This window comes from Callorhinchus milii, unplaced genomic scaffold (genome assembly GCF_018977255.1).
Source record: "Callorhinchus milii isolate IMCB2004 unplaced genomic scaffold, IMCB_Cmil_1.0 Scaffold42, whole genome shotgun sequence".
Classification (NCBI taxonomy): domain Eukaryota; kingdom Metazoa; phylum Chordata; class Chondrichthyes; order Chimaeriformes; family Callorhinchidae; genus Callorhinchus; species Callorhinchus milii.
The window spans coordinates 244604-250896 of record NW_024704783.1 but is presented as its reverse complement, the minus strand read 5'-3'; the positions used below and the strand labels follow the sequence as shown (position 1 = coordinate 250896).

General features: G+C 41.0%; 1 non-coding gene across 1 annotated transcript; it reads right to left on the bottom strand.

Annotated features, from left to right (window-relative positions):
- Positions 1-1024: 1024 nt before the first annotated feature.
- On the bottom strand, positions 1025-1106 carry trnal-uag. Its single transcript has one exon. It is a non-coding gene; the product is annotated as a tRNA-Leu (tRNA).
- Between the last annotated feature and the right edge of the window lie 5187 nt (positions 1107-6293).

The window sequence follows — 6293 nt, the reverse complement described above, 5'->3', positions numbered from 1 at the left end:
AGATATTTAAATGAAGTACAAATGACTCTAAAATTGATTTAGATCAAACCAGCAAATAATTTCGGAGCAACTTGTCTTGTACAGGGAGTACTGTAGCTCAGTGGTTAGAGCATTCGCCTTGCAAGCAAGACACCTGGGGTCACTTCCATGCAGGGCGAAACCTTGGGCAAGTTTTCTTACTTCACGTGCCTATTAATAATAATCCATCCAAAAAAATAAACAACAATTAATTGGTCATTTTAAATCCACGACTCTTTCTGGGATTGCTGTGCGCAATTGTCTTCCACGTTTCGTCCACATATATACGGTCATTTCGCTTTACGCTGTGCATTGTGAAGCACTTTGAGACCTCTAGAAGACGTGATCAGCGCTACATAAAATGCAATTTTTTTTAAATTTATTATTATTGTAGAGTAGTTTGAAATCTAGTTATAAATACAAGAGTTACGTATGCGCAGCGAACAATCAGTTATTTTATTCAAGCTGAGCTAGAAGGCGTTACAAATAAATATTCCGAAAATGCTGAATGATTCTTGAAAACGTTACAGACAAAAGTTTCTGTGGGGCAATTGTTTAGTGCGTTTGGCAGTTAACTGAAAGGATGGTGGATCAAGCCCACCCACGATCCTCTCCTGGAATAAATATATTATTTTTCAATTCTCTCTTTGCACTTGAAATAAATCATGAAAAATATGATTGGCTCTGCTGTCTTTATTTTCAAAATATTCCAAAACACTCACTTGGTTCATTGATAAATTGGAACAGATATCACTTTCTCTTGGGAATTCAACGACTTTCTTCATCCTATCTTCCGGAAGCATTCGGAGTTCAAAGATAAATTGCTTGCCGGAAGATATTTATCTCTTGCCCATGAATGGCATTGTTGGAGATGGAGGAGTGAAACTAATCTATGCTGGAATCAACGTAATCCTACGGCTAATGCTACTAACGCATTCTGAGGATATTGCCTTATGAGCAAAAACTGATCGGGACAATGTACAAGATGAACAAAATCGTATGCACTTGATAGCGGTGGGATTCGAACCCACGTCCCCGAAGGGACTGGATCCTAAATCCAGCGCCTTAGACCGCTCGGCCACGCTACCCCCTGTCTGGAAAACAAATTATACGGTCATATCTCACTTTTCATGTGAAACATTTCTCTTGCTATGAGAGATTGTCCATTATTGGACAATCTGTTAACGTTGATTTAGTAAAGGAGCACCGACATTAGCCAATTCATCAACAATTTCAACATTTATTAAGCCAATATTTAAACAAAGCAGGTGGAGAAGCATTCGATTTTGATTCATTTAGAGATAGCAAGCAGCTCTCTGAAGTTTCCATACGCTCATGTTTCGAAACCTCCTAAAAAGATTTATTTAACTTTTGTATTCAAAAAAATTCACATAACTCAATACAGATTGGTTGGGATAGACGTGAAGCTCCAAAGAAGGGGACAATGGAAATAAAGCTAAGAGAAGTGGATGATTAGATTTTACAGTGGAAATTGAAGACGGATAGATAATGATTGGGGTGAAGTAAACGAGGTTGATCCCCAGAGGCTGGTGCCTTCTGACTGAAGGTCAGCATCTTTGGATTATGTTTTAGCTGAGTGCAGGAGTTGGGCAGAGACACACATGGGAGGACAGCTTTAGCTCAGCGAAACAGAACGGCAAAGACACATACGGAAGCTCAGCGTTAGAACAGTGCAAGATTTGGGCAAATTTGTGTTTATCAGGAAATCAGAAAGACAGGGAACTGCTGGGGAGTGATCGTACTTGAAGGAGCTGATGTTAAGGCCGTCCAGTCAAAATACAATAGTGACTGTATCTCACGTGAGATGTGGGGTGGTGGTGTGCGCTGCTTGAGGTGGGTGAGGATATGGGTTGGACGATTCGGGTAGCTGGACGTTCTGATTGATGGAAGTGTTGAGACCCGCGAGACCGTTGAGCACTACATTCACTACGAAATGTGGTAACGTCTTAACAACCTACCAGAGAGATACAGTTCTTCTGTTGGTGGAAATGTGCTGGCAGATTCGTATATCAGCATTCATAACCGCTGTTCCAAAAAAATTGATAATTTTATTTCTGGCAGGAAAAAAATAACCTCAGAGAAAAAATAAATGATCCGAAACACAAAAGGCAACCTCCGTCATTGAGTTTCAAAACATGTGGCTCGCTCTACGATGGCAAAAAAGAGTCAAGTGCAAAGCCAGTATCTGCCATGTTTATAATGAATTCAGTGCTCAACACTCACATTATTTGAAAGCCATGTTGTTATCCGATCATAGTGCAAGGTCATGATTCAGTACAGTTTGTCTTTATATGGCGTCTATCTCGTCGTGAGTGTATAAATGCACCCAAATCGCAAGCGAGACACCTGGTTTTGATTTGCAGGCAGTGCGAAACATTGTGTTTCCTTTATCCGCACGTCCGATAATGAATAAACCATCAAGAAAAGAATCATAATAATAATTTGGGGCGAAGGGATGGGAGGGTAATGCCAATAAGCTCTGTCAAATTTTTGCTTTGAGGCGGCCTTGAATGAATGTAAAAAGGAAAGCAATTGGAAGAACTCTGAGCTGTTTTTCCAGAGCCTGGGAACAGAATCTCTGAATGTCCAAACGGAAAATGATACATAGATGGGAGGCGTATGAAACACGACAGCTTTTGTTGAGTCTTTTTTATGGCTGGTTCGATGTTGTTGAACGATTTCGCGGAATTAGGGCAGCGGAAGGCAGTGGGGTCATTTGTCGGGGTGAATAAATATGGTGAATTTAATGACATGATCATTCGATGCTGATGCGTCACGAAATCAACCACCAGTGTCCGTGGGATTTGACTCCACGTTATACTGCAGATTGACTGCATTAAGTTGTAATGTTTTGTTTCTGTTAATATTTTATCAGATGGACACAACCGGTTTGGTCGCCGTATAACTGGCCTATCTCTGTGTAAGTCATATGATCCACATATATATATATAAGTCACAGCTTCCTTTTTTAAGTTTTCATGATTTAAGGCTACAATCAATTTTACAATCAATCGCATAAAGTAGATGCTACAATCAATCGCATAAGGTAGACCTAATATTTCCCCAAACGGAAAGACATGCAGAAGATAAATCGTAGATTTGGAAAACTTGAGGGATATAAAGCAGTTTGCCACGGTCAGTCGCACCATTTAAACAGTATCTCATGTCATAGCTTTGTAGGTTGGTGTCTGAAGTATTGATTCTGCCGATGATTTCGCGGAATTTTAATACCCGTGGTATATTTTTGTGGATAGATCCCAACACAATGTCCTGATGTATGTTCCTTGACATCCACACACACAAATGCATGAACACACAAACAAACACTCACATACACCACAAACACGCTGACACACAGAAACACAAAACCTGAGACACAGACTCTCCCGCCGACACACATACACAAACGGACACACAGCCACAGAGGCACACACACATTATGAAAAGAGATAGACATATGCACGCGCGCACGCATACATAAACACGTACACACACATGGGGTTCAGGGGAAAGGGGAGAGACACCATTCTGCAAATGCGTGGACATGGATGGTCCTCATTGTAAAGAATTTTCACATACCTGTAGTCCACAGCATTGCTAATAGAGTTTAGGGTAGAGAAGAAGATATCAAGAAATATAGATTTGCTCCAATATATCGACATTTTATAGTGGTTATTCATTAATTTATTTGCATGCTGCAGTTTGTAGAACAGAACAATAAAACCCCGAATGCCTGGAAATAACTTATGTTGATAGACACTACAGAGACATAAACTGTATAAAATCTGCACATGTGTGGACATAGGTTGTCCTCATCGTATAGGACTATCACATATCCGTACTGTACTACGTGTATAGCGTTGTTAATAGAGATTAGGGCAGAGAAGAAGACATAGTTTGGGTCGGGATTAACAACGATTTTAACAAGTAATATACATTTACTAATCATCTTTTCATCTATTTATCTATTCATTCCTTCGTCCGTCCGCCCGCTCGTTGCCTGCCTGCCTGCCTACCTGCCTCTCTCCTTCTCTCCTTCTCTCTCTCTCTCTCTCTCTCTCTCTATCTATCTATCTATCCATCTGTCCATCTATCCATCTATCTATCAATCCATCTCTCTCTCTCTCTCTCTCTCTGTCTCTCTCTATCTATCCATCCATCCATCCATCCATCCATCCATCCATCCATCCATCCATCCATCCATCCATCCATCCATCCATCCATCCATCCATCCATCCATCCATCTATCTATCTATCTATCTATCTATCTATCTATCTATCTATCTATCTATCTATCTATCTATCTATCTATCTATCTATCTATCTATCTATCTATCGATCTATCGATCTGTCTGTCTGTCTGTCTGTCTGTCTGTCTGCCTGCCTGCCTGCCTGTCTGTCTGTCTGTCTGTCTGTCTGTCTGTCTATCTATTTATCCATCTGCCTGTTTAAAACATATTCTGCGAAGCGCTTTTAGACGATTCGAAGATATCAAAATTATAAGTTAGGATTGGAGACGCTAATGTATGGAAATGGAATTGTGCATATTTCACCACCACCATCACACATTGACCTCCCAAAAAATATTACAGAAAACAATTCCGATTTACAGAGCAGCTTTATTTTTTTTTCAGTTGACTCGTAACTCGGCCAATATTGTGTGGTTGAATTGTGCTACACATGGGCAGCTTCCAAGCACATCACAGAATTGAGATTTGCAGGTGATGGAGAGCGATTCAAGCTCTCGCCCCCAAAGCCATGTTACCTGAGTTCGCGTCCCAGGCTGGATTATACCCAAGGCATGTTTCCTTACTCCATACACCGCTATTTACCGATCAGAAAGCAGGAAATCGCTTGATAGACTGGCAGATCACACTTTTGGGGATAACAATCACTTCAATAAGAAAACGAGAATATAGTAGCTTGTGAAATAATTCACAGCTGTTTGTGCTGTGCACAATCGGCTCTTGTGCTTCGCCCACAAAATATATAGTCAATGGACATTAGCGTATATTCAGCAAAGCGATTTGCATTTTCTCGAAGACGTGATAAGGCACGATATCAAATGCTACGATGATTAGAATTATTATCATCTTTCTCCTCACTGCGCAGCGCAGAGACTTGCGAATCACAATCGTGGACAACTATCAAAGTAAGTAACAGGTAAACCGTTACAGATTTCATTCAATGCTTGAGCCTGGCTATTAGATTTAAACATTGAGTGAATGGAAAAAGCAAAACACCATTTCTGAGCTCCTCTCTGAAATTCCTCTGGCTCACCGCATTAATACACGTGTTTGTGCCGCTGCTGAAAAGCTGGAGAATAATCCCCAATTCTTCTCTGATGAACAACGTATCGTCGAGACCTGTGTAGTAGTAGTGAAGTGATTCGGCCGTATATACCGTTGACCACGTAAGTCATCCAGAGGAGAGTAAAAGTGCCTGAAATAGCGAAGAGTAAAATAATGGAATCCTTGCGACTCTCCATCTCCGGACCATTCCGGTTCCTTGCAATATTGCCAGCCCGGAACTTTGCACTGACTTTGGTGCTCACCAGTATGTGTCTGACAGTCAAAGTATTCAATAGCAGAATCAACAGGAATGGGAGCAAAGGATTCCAAATGTATATAAAGTAGGCATAGATTTTCCATCCTAGCAACAAGTTAAAGCTCTCAGTGTGGACACAGCCCCATGAGACGTTGTTAATAACGTAGCGAGGACCAAATATAAAATAATCACCAATGCTCCTCAAACAGTTTATGATAAATAATCTGCCGATCACCTTGACCGCGTTTTCTTCAGTACAAAATATTGTTTTCAGCTTTTGCCTAAAAATGGCTATGAAGCGATCGAAGGTGAACGAAACTGTAAACCACACTGAGCAATCTGTGGAGGCCATAAATAGGACTATATTGGCACGGCAAACTGGGGTGATATTCAGCTCCGTGGTGGCAAAGTAAATGTAACCAGTGTAGTAACATATCATACCAAATATGACCAACATCAGATCTGCCGCTGCCATGGCCACCAGGTAGCCAGTGACGCATTTGGGGAGACCGCACTTTCCTCTGCACAGAATCACGATGGCCACTATGTTTGCTGCAAGAGAAAGGGAGAATACAGCTTCAGCAATTGCCACTTTAATGTTTACAAACCAGGTGTATTGTTATTTCGGAGCAAAACCAATGGAATTAGAAATGGACGGATGAATGATAAATTTCCTGCATTTCACTCCACAACCAGGACAGGCTGGA